This window comes from Camellia sinensis, chromosome 3, assembly GCF_055761805.1.
Source record: "Camellia sinensis isolate YWXY chromosome 3, ASM5576180v1, whole genome shotgun sequence".
Taxonomy (NCBI): domain Eukaryota; kingdom Viridiplantae; phylum Streptophyta; class Magnoliopsida; order Ericales; family Theaceae; genus Camellia; species Camellia sinensis.
This window is the reverse complement of record NC_138963.1, coordinates 22,123,788-22,136,979: the sequence shown is the minus strand read 5'-3', so window position 1 is coordinate 22,136,979 and position 13,192 is coordinate 22,123,788. Positions and strand designations below refer to the sequence as shown.

The 13,192-nt window shown below is 32.1% G+C and overlaps 1 pseudogene across 1 annotated transcript; it reads right to left on the bottom strand.

Annotated features, from left to right (window-relative positions):
- Positions 1 to 2,350: 2,350 nt before the first annotated feature.
- Positions 2,351 to 11,581, bottom strand: LOC114306178 (pre-mRNA-splicing factor ATP-dependent RNA helicase DEAH10-like; annotated as a pseudogene). The gene is made up of 11 exons (XR_014363333.1): positions 11,280 to 11,581; positions 11,057 to 11,204; positions 10,736 to 10,977; positions 7,347 to 7,434; positions 6,628 to 6,830; positions 5,591 to 6,008; positions 4,939 to 5,142; positions 4,221 to 4,381; positions 3,735 to 3,920; positions 3,006 to 3,208; positions 2,351 to 2,467 (listed from the first exon to the last, which is right to left on the bottom strand). The product of XR_014363333.1 is annotated as a pre-mRNA-splicing factor ATP-dependent RNA helicase DEAH10-like (transcript).
- Positions 11,582 to 13,192: the final 1,611 nt, after the last annotated feature.

The window sequence follows — 13,192 nt, the reverse complement described above, 5'->3', positions numbered from 1 at the left end:
CCTCACCAGATAGAAAAGATTGCAAATATTTTTATATCATGTATCAATCATCCAATGTTATTAGCTATAATTCCCTGTATAAGCATGTCAGTTAAACAATGTTGAGCTCAACTATGAGCCATGCAAGGTAACCATTCTTCATCTTGTTTTCACAACATCAATGTAAACTGTCTATCTTGGAGTAATTATTTTCAAATTTTTGTAGCAAGTTGATTTAATTTAATCTTTTTTAACTCTTGAATATTGATAGTGAAATGCCACAAATTGCAATCTATTAAATTAATCTATCATTGAATAATTTTTAATTGGTAATAATCTATTTGAGAGTTTGGTCTATTCTATGCAGGTCCTGCAAGCTTGCGTCAATTTGAAGCTTGGGAGCTCTCTGCTAGATTTTGAATGCCATTTCAACGAAGCCATTGAGAAGAAGATGCGATGTGTTGAGTTGTTTTGTTATGTAGGTAGATATAAGTCCAATTACAATCTGTTGTTTGAATAGTTGAATGCTACAAACAATGCTTATGGCACTAGCTTTATAAATTGGAAATGATACTTTTGAAATCTCTGTTAGTTTATGATATACAATCTGGATATTACATACTAATGAATCAAAGCGTGGTATTTGTTTGTTATTGAAATATCTTTTGATTAAACCTCTTTTAATGTGATGAGCATTTTTTTTTTCTTCGTGTAGTTGAATTTTAATTTGGAGATGAACAGATGGTCTGGTGATATATTTGATATTTTCTGTTTGGTTGTTGAGAAATCAAAAAAGGAATATAAGTTGATGTTCATACTAATATTTTTAGAGTAATTGTACCAAAAAAAAAAAAAAAAATCAAACTTTTAGAGACCAATTTTAGTTGTTTCAAAAAAATTGTAACCTTTACACGTCACTTTCATTTGTTCCAAAAACTAAGACTCCGTTTGGTGAGAGTTTTGAATTATAGCTCTACCCATTAATTTGAGTGTTTTGTTTGTTTTGAGCTTCTAAATCATAATTTTACACCAATTTCTCAAAACTCAATTCAAAACATAATCATTACTTTTTAAAACTCATAATCAAACACATAATTTGAAACTCTTTTCAAAACTCAATTCAAATCAATATTTTAATTTTTTGAATATTTTAAAAATATTTTAATTTTGTTAATATTTTAAATATTTTAATATTTAAATATGTTATGATTTTTTTAATTTTTAAATTTTTTGAATATGTTTAAATATTTTAATTTCAAGATATTACAGTTTTAATTTTTTTTAATTTAAAATATTTTATAAAAATATTTTTAAATATTTTAATTTTGTTGTTATGTATTTGGTTACGATTTGAGTGTAGAGTTGTGAAAGTAGTATGAAGTTTCAAGTTATATGTTTGGTTATGAGTTTTAAAAATAATTTTTTAATTGAGTTTTATTTTATGTGCTTAGTTACGATTTGAGTGTAGAGTTGTTTTTAAATTTAAAATATTAACATTTTAAATTATTTAAATTTTTTGAATATTTAAATTATTTAAATTTTTACGATTTAAATTTTTTGAATATTTATTTTAATTTTTTACTTATTAAATTTTTTAGATTATTTAAATTATTTAAATATTTATGATTTAAATTTTTTGAATATTTATTTTGAAGAAAAAATTATTTCCTTTGTAGTATTTTCAATTAAAAAATTAATTAATGTTATTTTCTGTTAATAATAATTTTTTTTAATTGAATTTTAAAAAGAGTTTGGATATGAGTGTTGATTAGAATTTTCAATAGTGTGAAAGTAGTTATAACAATTTGAATTAAGTTTTGAAAACTCTTTCCAAAACTCATAACCAAACAAATTTTCTTATTTCACATGTCAAATCAAACTTTCAAAACTCAATTTCACACTCGATTCAAAACTCAATTTAACACTCTATTCAAAAACCATTACCAAACAAATTTTCTACACTCAAATCATAATTCCACAACTCACAAACTCAAAACACGACTCATACTCTCAAATCATATTTATAAAACTCAACCAAACGCAACCTACGACTTTAGAGACCACTTTTATTTGTCCCAAAAACTAAACTTTTAGAGACTAATTTATGTTGTCTTAAAAATTAATTTGTCTCCATAATTACTGCCCTTGGTGGACTATAATTAGACTTTTAGAGACAAGTTTTGGTTGTCTCAAAATCAAAACATTTTGCAACCACATTTTTGTCTCTAAAAGTCTATTTATAGTGACAAATGCAAAATTTGTCTCTAAAAGTCATTTTTTGACTTTTCCAAACGGGCCATTTCGGACAAACGTCGCGACGGTAGTTTTTCCCAACAAATATTATACTTTTAGGAAAGGAATAAATTTGTCCCTAAAATGCTGATTTCTTGTAGGTTGTTTTTTTGTAGTAGCTCTTTTGCACCAAACTATTTGTGAAAATCATATGGTCTCCCTCTAGACTAGAGAAGCACTTTGTTGCAGTTTGTGCCTGACCAGAAAAGGAAAAATATGTAGCGAATACTCGATTTCCAAATTGAATACACTCTTTCTATCTCTATCTCTATCTTTACCACCCCCCCTCTCTCTCTCTCTCCCTCTCTCTCTCTCTCACCCAAAAAAAAACATTAAAAAAAAGAATGGGATCACATCAATTAGATTAACTAGGTGACAGACCTGCAAAACCTCATCATGATGAATAATAGATGAGGAGAAACAAACAGCAAAAATACTTAACAATGACAACTTTCACGTAATTGGTCTACAATGACAAATTCATCTTGTGTTCTACTGTTCAAAGTATCCATCATAATTTGATTTAGTTTTTATTTCCCATACTGAATCATCTCACTGACTGAAAATTGAAAAGCCTCAAAATCGGAAAGCCTCTAGTTCTATTTATAATATAGTTAATCAATTCCAGTTGCTAAGGCAAATAAAAAAACTTACGATCACTTTATTGAATGACCCAAGCAGCTTCATGAACACTAGCTACATAAATGCATTACAAATAAGTCATGAATGCATACCTCCTCTAACTTCTCACGAGGAGCATAAAAGATAGATTCCACTGAGAGCATTGCAACAGTTACTAGCCAAGATGAGTGCTTTGGAATGAATAGGCTTTAAGGGAAGCCGGGCCATTTGATGCCCAACTGGGTTCGACAATTTATATTCTTCTGTTATAGCATCTAGCAAGACCAGTATCTCCAATGATTTGATGACAGCATCCCTGTTCAAATTGTAAAACTGACGGCAATAAATTCCTTCCACTAATTATACAGCACTTCCACAAGAATAAAAATGAGCATTCAGTAAATGTCAAAAAACAAAAGTTTATGGTAGATAGTGCAGGTTCCTCGAGAAAGCAAACAATAGGAGAGGACAATAAAAAATAGATTATGAAAAAAATCATGATTACAAATCTTCTGTTCTTTTCTCTCTGGTTTAACACCACCCCTTTTGGCTTTCCTTTGCTTAGTTACCAATCACTCATGGAAATCACTCACAACCTAGTTGCTAATGGTCAAAAGTATCGACTCAGAGCCATGAAATACACCCTTTCATTTTGTCTTTCCCTGCTTCACTACAAACCCAGAAAGCTTTCTCTGTCTTCAATTTAATTTTGTTCATACAATCTAGTGGGCTGAGTAAGGTTGGCATAAAATAACTCATCAAAAATGCATGCACAAATAAACATCGGTGAAACAGTGAGTAAAATGCTAAACCAATACAAGACTTAATTCTTTTTTTTCCACCTTGATGGTTTTTCCATGAAATCAAACCCAAAAAAATCATCAACACCAAGAGCCTTTAGTTGCAAAATGATATTTGAAAGGTTGCACCGTGTAATCTCTGGAATTGTAGAATCCCTAAGTTTCTCAAATTCAATCTCAGGGTAGAGGCAAAAGCACTTGCCTGGTCTTTCACGGCCTACACGTCCACTGAAATAAAGTAGCAGGCATGAGATTAAAATTCGTTTATATTCAGTCAATGAAAAATGTAAACAAATATACAGGAGGAATATTGGGTAAATACAACAAAATCCACATCATTTGGCCTGTTTATATGATGAAGTTCGTAAACCTAGGCGTACTCTCCCCCACCCACCCACTCCATGAAAAAGATAGCTCCGAACATAAGTAGATCTCTTTTTTAAGGAGGACAATTTATTCAAAATAGTAAATGAAATCACTAAAATATAACATGGATTTTTTTGTGCTTTAGTAATCCAGTATGCCTACCTCCTTCGCAAAGCCTGTGCTTTTGAGGTTGGAACAAAAATCAATGATTTCATCCCTGTACGAGCACGGTAGGTGCGTGCTTTCACCAATCCAGGATCTATCACATACTTGATTCCAGGTATTGTTACGGATGTTTCAACAATATTAGTTGCTAGTATTACCTAAACAGAACAAGCAAGCATATTCACTAGTGCTAGACATAGATACCAGAAATCATAAGCCGGTACCAAATTTTGGAGTACTTAACATGCAACTGCTAATTAAGGGTTTCGATTCTTTTGATCTTCACATAATTTAATTTTGTGCAATCATTAAAATAGAAAATTCCTACATCTCATTGTTATTTCATTAACTATGCTTATATACATAGGCTTCAGTTCAGACCAGCATAGTCACCATGATATACAAAAATTCAATTATATGACTGTTAATAATATGCCAGTTCGAACTAGTTTTTGTAGAATTTCTTTTGACAAGTGGACCTCAGCCCAATATAACCTCATTATTTGTAGACTCTGTTTCAACCAGGGAGACAAAACCCAGGAACAAACATTATAGCCCAAGTAAAATGCCATATTAGACAGCCTTTAAGAGAGAGTCATTACTTGTTTTTCCTTCTAAGTCAAATTAAAAAATTCTAAGTCAACGATCATAAATATCTGAAAGCATCCAGCTAATACCCTACCTAATAGAAATCCAATATGCATCAACAATCTACCCTGCGAAATCCGGTTAGAGGTGGCATGAACACCTGTATCTGCTTTTCTGATGGAAGAGATGAGAATATGGGTAAAACTTTTAGCTTCTGGTTGTCTCCTAGAAACTGTCGAAGACTTTCTTGGACAAGCTTCTCAACATATTCAATCTCTTCTTGGCCAGTCAGGAATACAAGTATATCACTCGGACCCTCCTCCAAATGTATCTACAAGGTGAGAAAATGAGCTAATGAAGCTGTAAAAATGAATGTAAACGAGGACAACCAGACAAATGTCTAATAAGTAAGTAACAACTAGTGAACAATTACAGACCCAAATTGATCTAGGTATTAAAGATGGATATGTTAAGGCCTTTGAGAAGTACTTGAGAAAGGAATAGTAAAACTTGATTCCACTATAACAAAAAGAAACAAGAGATATTGGAAACCAAACAGGAAGTTGTCAGGTGGGAACATCTTAAACAGCCTTCAAAGAAATCATATACACACCCCGGGAAAAAAAACAGAAACTAAAACAAAATCCCCTGTAGCCCAAACTTCAACTTGACAAAAGAAGAGACTCAAGCAATCTAAAAGTGAGTTCCAATTAAGTTGTAAAAAAAATACTGGGATAAGGTTGGAATCATGAGAACCCAACAGAGGCTTAATTAACAACCTGAAATATAGTTATTAAAGCTACATCAATGCAATCTATCTCGGGATGATAAGTGTAGAGTATATCCACAGGAAACTATCGCCCTTGTACATGAACGGCTTTTGCACTACCAAAATACTCAGAAAAAATTTGTGCATCATAACTGGCAGACATGATGATTAACTTCAATGGACTGAACTTTGTCCCCTGATATTGCTTGAGGATACCAGTGCTCTCAGCATCATTTTCTTTTTCCATCATCACGCCATTGTTTGCTTTCATATGATCAATATTAGGGCATTGATTGACTGATCCTGGCCTCACGTTCTACACACGTTTTAGTAAGCCCAACAAGACATCAGTATGGACAGTTCTCTCATGAGCCTCATCGACAATAATAACTGCATACCTAGAGAGGTATGGGTCCAACAATGCTTCCCTGTGAACATACTCATCATTCATCAGAATGCATGCAAACAAGGCAACATGATGAAGTTTTAGTAAGCAAACATTCTTATACAACTACTCATCAGTGTAAATAATCCAGACTCTGTGTACCATTTTTAACAACAAAAATTCTGAAGGTCCCAGAAAGACCTAAAGATTGATGTATAAAAGTAGTTAGATCTACTGGGTATCACCCAGTGAGTGAGACAAAGGGAAGAAACGGTAGGCAAAAACTGATGCACAATTTTTTTTTCACAAAAAGCAGGTGCGAAAACACATTCGTTCCAATAGGTGTAACCCAATGAAGGATTGTACCTCCATGAAAGATTGTGACTCTTCCATGTATATAACCATCTCTCTGTCTCTCTCTGTCTCTAATCTAATCCTACTGACTGGGATATAATATTAGAGAACAAATTTTAAAAAAACAAAACAAAGGCTAAGTCTTCTAGATCATGGATGCATGATTTTTGTTATTCATTTAACACAAACTTCAAAATGAAAACACCAACCAGCAAGCTTAAAAAATAAGCAATTCTTTTCCAGCAAATGCTACCATCAAATTAAAAGGTGACCTAATATAATGCAATGAAGTGAAACATACTTTCTACCTCGAAAGAAATCCATCTGTCATGTATTTGACCCTCGTTGAACTGGAAGTCATATCATCAAATCTAACAGAATAACCAACGTTTTGGCCCAACTCAACACCGCATTCCTCAGCTACCCATTTCGCTAATGCGTCTAGGTTGAGTGATCCCAATGATCTTCCCATCACGACAGAATCCTGCATTAAACAGAAACTGTGGCAACTCTAGAAAAATTGGCCCATATAAGAGTAAAAGGTTAGAGAATAAACAAGGGGAAGATCAACTGTAAGGAAGAGTAAACCCTTTTTATATTTGTCCCCCAAGTCGAAGGTCCTGGCATAAAAACCTAACTAAGAAATTGTGACAATAAAGATTCAACAGTAAATCTCTTCATAAGTAATATGAAGTGCTGAAGCCTACTTTGCCCCTAATAGCCTTTTCTCTTAAGCAGGTAGAATGATCCATCATTTGTTTGATATCATGCACTACCTAGATAAGAACCTAAAGAATGCATAAAGCTCAAAGCCTACTTTGCTCCAAATGCATCGAAATTCATATTGAAGAGTACATTATCACGCAAAGACACCTACTAAAGAGGACATGTTAAATATTAAGTTCCAACCAAACATCTATATGAGGAATCACAAAGGAACACCATACATTATATTCCACTTTAGAACATTCTTACATGTTGTTCTAAAGGAAATTAGAAAAGAATATCATAAAAATACAAAACTTACGTGTTGTTTTTCCGCTTCCAGCTTCACCAACTATTATCAGTATATCATTCTCTTGACCCCCTCCACAAGTTGTTTTTCAACTAGGGAACTATCAATAACATTATAAGCAAATCCGCATTTGAATAATAAACCAAAGGTAAGACACCATACCAACAAATGAAATAATAAATTCATCATACAACATAATAAATTTTAAATTGTTCATATAATCCAAAAAGCACAAGTTTTCAAATATCTTTAATTTAATCTCCATAATCTCTAGGTTTTACTGCCTATTTCAACAAAAATTTGAAGGGAGGTAGCTCATATAAAGGTTTCTAAACGGTTTGCCTCCATGAATTAAAGTGATGTAAAATTAGTATACAAGAGAATCTGGATTAAAATTATTGGAAAATGATGTTGACAAATAGAATTGCTACTCATAATGGGTCTTTAATTTCATTTAACAAAAATTTGACAAGATATCAAGTATTTCATCCCCAAGGTAACCAAATATTTACTCAGCCAACATCCAAAATAGCGCTAAAATAATTGGCAAGCAATCTTTCTTTTTTTAAGTGAAAGGGTTGCACTGAATCTGAGTGAAACAAGGAAACCTAAAGATAATTTCCACCCCCAAGGATTGCTGGTAGAATTATATGCCAATGCCATCAAGGAGCCAGCCTTTTTATCAATGCTTCTCTAGGTAACACGACACTTGAATCGTCATTTGTTTAATGAGTACTATTATCAAAGAGTAATTCTACATATACAGAATTGAATCATATAGTTAAGTACTAAATTGTGTTTCAGTATGATGGGACGCACCACTTTAGCAAACTTTTTTCCAAATCTAATTTTACTTTCCTATTCGTCTAGTCAAGTAGAACCTTAAAGTCTAAAGCTTTTTGAAAATTTCAAAAAAAAAAAAATCACTGAACGAAAAAAAGTCAACAAAAAAGTCCGTATATCCTTGCAAAATTAAAAGACAATGCCAATTCCTATGAACTAAAAGGTTAATAATCATTGCATAGAAAGTGATCACAACCAATTATAACAAGGATTGAAAGGAACTATATATATGGTGGTGTATCTGTGTATGTAATGAACAATGGAGAAAATATGTAGAGGCTACAACGGTGGGGGAAGAGGAGTGGAGTAGAAGAAACTTATAATAAACAAAATCCTCAGACAATTGGGATCCGGAAGATAAAAAAAACACAAACACAAAAAATTATTTATATATATAGTTTTTTTACACTTTGCCCCGTTATATTTGATATTTTTCACTTTGGCCCCTTGATTTTTTTTTCGACTTTGACTTTTTATATTTTACGTTTTTCTCAATTTACTCCTAAGTTAACTCCTATTCAAAATTAGACAAAAAATGTCACATTAATTGCCGCATGACATAAAAAATATATTTTTATATTAGGATTTGAGTTTTTGTCACATGTGTAAGTTATAATAAAATAAAATATTTTTATATCACATGACTGTCAATTTGTTATTTTCTGTTTAATTTTAAAAATGAGTTAATTTTTTTTAAAATAAATTGAAAAAAACTAAAAACATAAAAAGTCAAGTAGGGAAAAGAAAACTTAAAGTGGAAAAATGGTCAAATATAAAAAGGGCATAGTATAATTTACCCAAAGATTAAAATACACGTTTTCTAAAGGTTTGAAGAAAATACAATTAATCACACAAGTATTCACAAGAGCAGCCCCCACCACAACCCAAGTTAACAGCTCCCGCCAATGAAACCCCTTCACCACCCAAGTTTTTTTTTTTTTTTTGATCGGTAAAAAAGAAAAACTTTATTGATGAAAACCAAACAAAGTAAGGAGGATACATCAATAAAGAGGAGCTTGGAACTAAGCGAAGCTCCAACCTCCTAGTTGGTGAGAAACCAACAGAAAAAGTAAAAAACAACAGAGCAAATCAAGCAAAACAGAACATAAACCAGAAAATCAGTGCAGTCCAAGGGAAAACTCAGCAGATCAGCAGATCAGCAGCAAAACCCCATTAACAGTATCCCAGTGGGATGCTCCAACAGTGTGAGAGACTCCAATCCTCAAACCAACAGCATAACAGATCAACTACCAATGCAGAGTACACCGACCCAAAATAACAGCCCACTGCTAGGCCTAGTAGCAGCATAGATGCAGGAATCCTTCAAAGTGTTTATATTGTGTCATACCCCTTTTGACAGATTCAGAACCACAACACTATGCAGCCCAACTGAATTCATAAACAAAACAGCTGAATCAACTCCTCTGCCTACCAACTTAACCCTTCAACAACATCAACTCAATGCAGCCCAACTGAAATCATAATAACAGCTCCCGCCACCACCGATGCTCTCAAAACCATAAGACAGAGACCAAGGTCCGATCCAAACAAGTATCCACAAGAGCAGCCGAATCATCAAAAACACATCAGAGATGTTTTCACATTGCAGTAGGCAGAGTTCCAAAATGATGGTTCAAAACCGCACACACCTGCAAGTCAGAGGTAAAAAATAAAAAATAAAAAGTCCATCAGAATTTTTCTAAAAATTGCCAAAACTTGAATATTTATTGAATATAGATACACGTATACACGATATGTACAAGCCTAGTCACGACGGGGACGCAATGGGTACCCCTAATCTATGTGACTTGGTCATTACGGTATTTTGAGTGTACAAAAACACTTCACAACAAAAGTCTACCCAATTAAATTTAAAATATATATATTTTTAAGAATGTCCATATATACACATCCACCAGGATTGGGAGCACTTACAAAATCTTTTTTTTTTTTTGTAAATTTTTTTTTAAAATTATGGTACTTTTAAAAAAAAAATTTCAGTCCATAAAAAATTCTAAAAAAAAATTAAAATACCAAAATAAATAAATAAAAAGTTTACTATTTTTTTAATTCTTTGATATGTCTTTTCTAATTTTTTTATTTTTTGATACATCTCGTCGACTTAAATCTAGAGATCTAAAATTTTTAAAAGATTCATTAAAAGAAGAAAATAAATAAATTTTTTTAAAAAAAAATAAACATATTTGACACCTAAAGCTCCTAACAGTAAACATATTTCCCACGACCCGCATAGAAAAACAAGTACCCATAATATCTGTCAGGGTAAACTTCTCAAGAATAAGTAAATTTGACACCTAAAGCTCCTAACAGTGTAACTTTCCATCAAAATTGATCAGAAAAGTGCATAAACTAGGAGTATTCCTTCTAATCTGATAATTTCCAACCACTGAAATAAATATTAAAAAAACAGAAAAGAAAAGAAAAGCATCCACAATATCGTTTTCAGGATGAACTTCTCAAGAACAAGTAAATTTGACACATAAAGCTCGTAATAGTAATTACTTTCAATCTTGTTAACATATTTTAAAATGACTGACCTGAATAGAAGGAATGAGGATGCTGGCTTCTTCGGTTTGTTGGGATCAGCAATCTTCTTCTTCTTCTTCTTCTGGCGATTCTCTTTTGTTTTCTCTTTCTTCTTGAGCAATTCCAAGGCTTCTTGCTTGTGAATTTTCATCATCTCACCCTCTTCTTTTTTGGGATTGGCAGACCCTTCCTCCTTCCTCTGCTTGTAAGCCTCCATTTCTTCCAAATATTTTTCCATGTTTTGCTTTGCAATCTGCAAGTTCCCAAAACATGAAATGGTTATTGCAGAGAGAGATAGGGAGATTGAGAGAGAGAGAAAGAGAAAATTTAACCTTTTCATAAGGCTTCTTCTGTTTCTCTGTCATGTTGTTCCATTCTTCAATGACCTCCCAGCCACACTTGCTCTCTGCTCTTCGCTCATTTCTGAATATGAAAAACGCAGGCATCGGTTGCTTTGGCTTCAACGGGTCCTTCTCTTTCCTGTAGAAATTCAATGAGACAGATTAGAGAGAGAATAAGACGAAGGGGAGAGAGAGAAATATAGAGAACACTTACTTATTCAATTGAAGAAACTGTTCTTCCTCCAACAGTCTCATGGCATCAGTCGTGAACGCCAATGACGCGGACATTGGTTGATGAGGACTGTAAAGATCAAAATGCTGGAGATCAAAAATCTGAACTCCACTTTTTTCCTCCTTCTGATCTTCCTTTCTGCTGTTGGTGCAGAGCAGACGGCCTATGATGGAGTACCAAAAGGCAGCAAAAACGTTTTTCTGTGACTCGGCCATTTTGAGACACAGAGAGAGAGAGAGAGAGGGATAGAGACTGTGAATGGCTGCAAAAAACTGTGAGTGAGAGAGAGGGGCTGTGTGGAATTTCTTAACTGAAAGTAATGAATATATATGGATACAGAGGGGACAGGGAGGGAGATGATTGAGAATATTTTTAGTGAATATTTTTTCGTTTATTGATTGAGAACTATTAGGTATTTTTTTTCTTCATTTAAAAGTTTCATTTGTGTTTTTGGAAAAAAAAAAACGATATTTTTTGTCTTTTCATTAAATTAATTTTTAGGTTCTTAATATTTATAAGTGTTTTTAATTAAACACTATGACACTTATGTGCAATTTTTTGCAGATTTAAAAAGTTTTGAATTTTTTCCTATTTCACTTTGACACTTATGTGCAAATTCAAGAAAACCTCCAATTGGAAATGAATTTCTAACATTCATTTTTTTTTTTTTTTGTGGGTTACACTGGAAATAAAATTTCTAACATTCACCTAATGCTTCTTATAGCAACATTAAAACCTCTACAACTAGCACATGATTCACAATGGTTATCAATATCTACAGAAAATTTTCGTACTAATTGTGGATAAATTGTAGTTTACCACGAGGTTAGGCCAAAAAGTAGTGTCCTCGGAAGATTATTTTGGGACAATAAAACCCATATAATGATTACCAAAGTAAAGGAAAAATATAATTTCAGTAAAATTTAGGAAAAATATTTCCAAATTAATGAAAAAAATTGTTCTCCTAAAAGTCAAACTTATAAAATTTTAATTTTGAAGATGTAAAAAATGACCTTTTACATCTAAATTATTAGATGTGACGGACTAAAAACTAATTTTTGATTTAAAATAAAATTATAAAAATTTTAAAAAGACATTTAAGCTCATAGACGTCGTTTGGAAACAAGTTTTTTTTAGTAACTCTTTGACTTTTTGGTTAAAATATGATTTTAAAAAAATTAGTAAGTTTGTAATGACTTTTTAGCTTTTTATGAAAACATGTGTAAAAAATAGAGAGAAAAAGAGAATTTTTAACTTTTTTGTATAAGTTATTGGTTTTTTAAATTTTTTTAATAATTTTTTAAACTTTTAAATTAAAAAATAATATTGCCAAACAAGGCCAACGACTGGATTAGGAAGGAGGAAGTGGTTGCAACAATAAAAGTAGTGAAAAGTGCCGTAACAAGAGGTGTTCAGTAATGGTGGTAAATTCGAATTCAAATATTATGATTGGTACACGAAATGTTTCATCCAGACAAGCCACTTCATTTTTTTTTTTTTTTTTTTTAAAAATAAAAAAAATAATTTGATGATTAAATGGTTTTCATTCATTTAATTAATACACTTTTCATGATGCCACTGTTTTGCCTACCATTATGTCATTTCGTTAGCTCTATAGGTAATCTAATATTATATAAAAATGTCATGCCAACATAGAAGTTTAAAAATGTGTACTTTCTCTACGGAAAGTTTGAAGTGGTGGTGATTCCACGTGTAATCCAATTCAATTGGTGAATGAACTTAAAAGTTGAATTTTATGTCCCAATTGAAAAGGAAAGGAAGATTTTACCAAAACAATAAAAAAAAATCTAGGTAGGTTTTGTGGAATCACTACTTCTACGGTAAATTCACAATCACCGCGGCGGCGTCTAATAATATTTACGTTTTTAATTTTT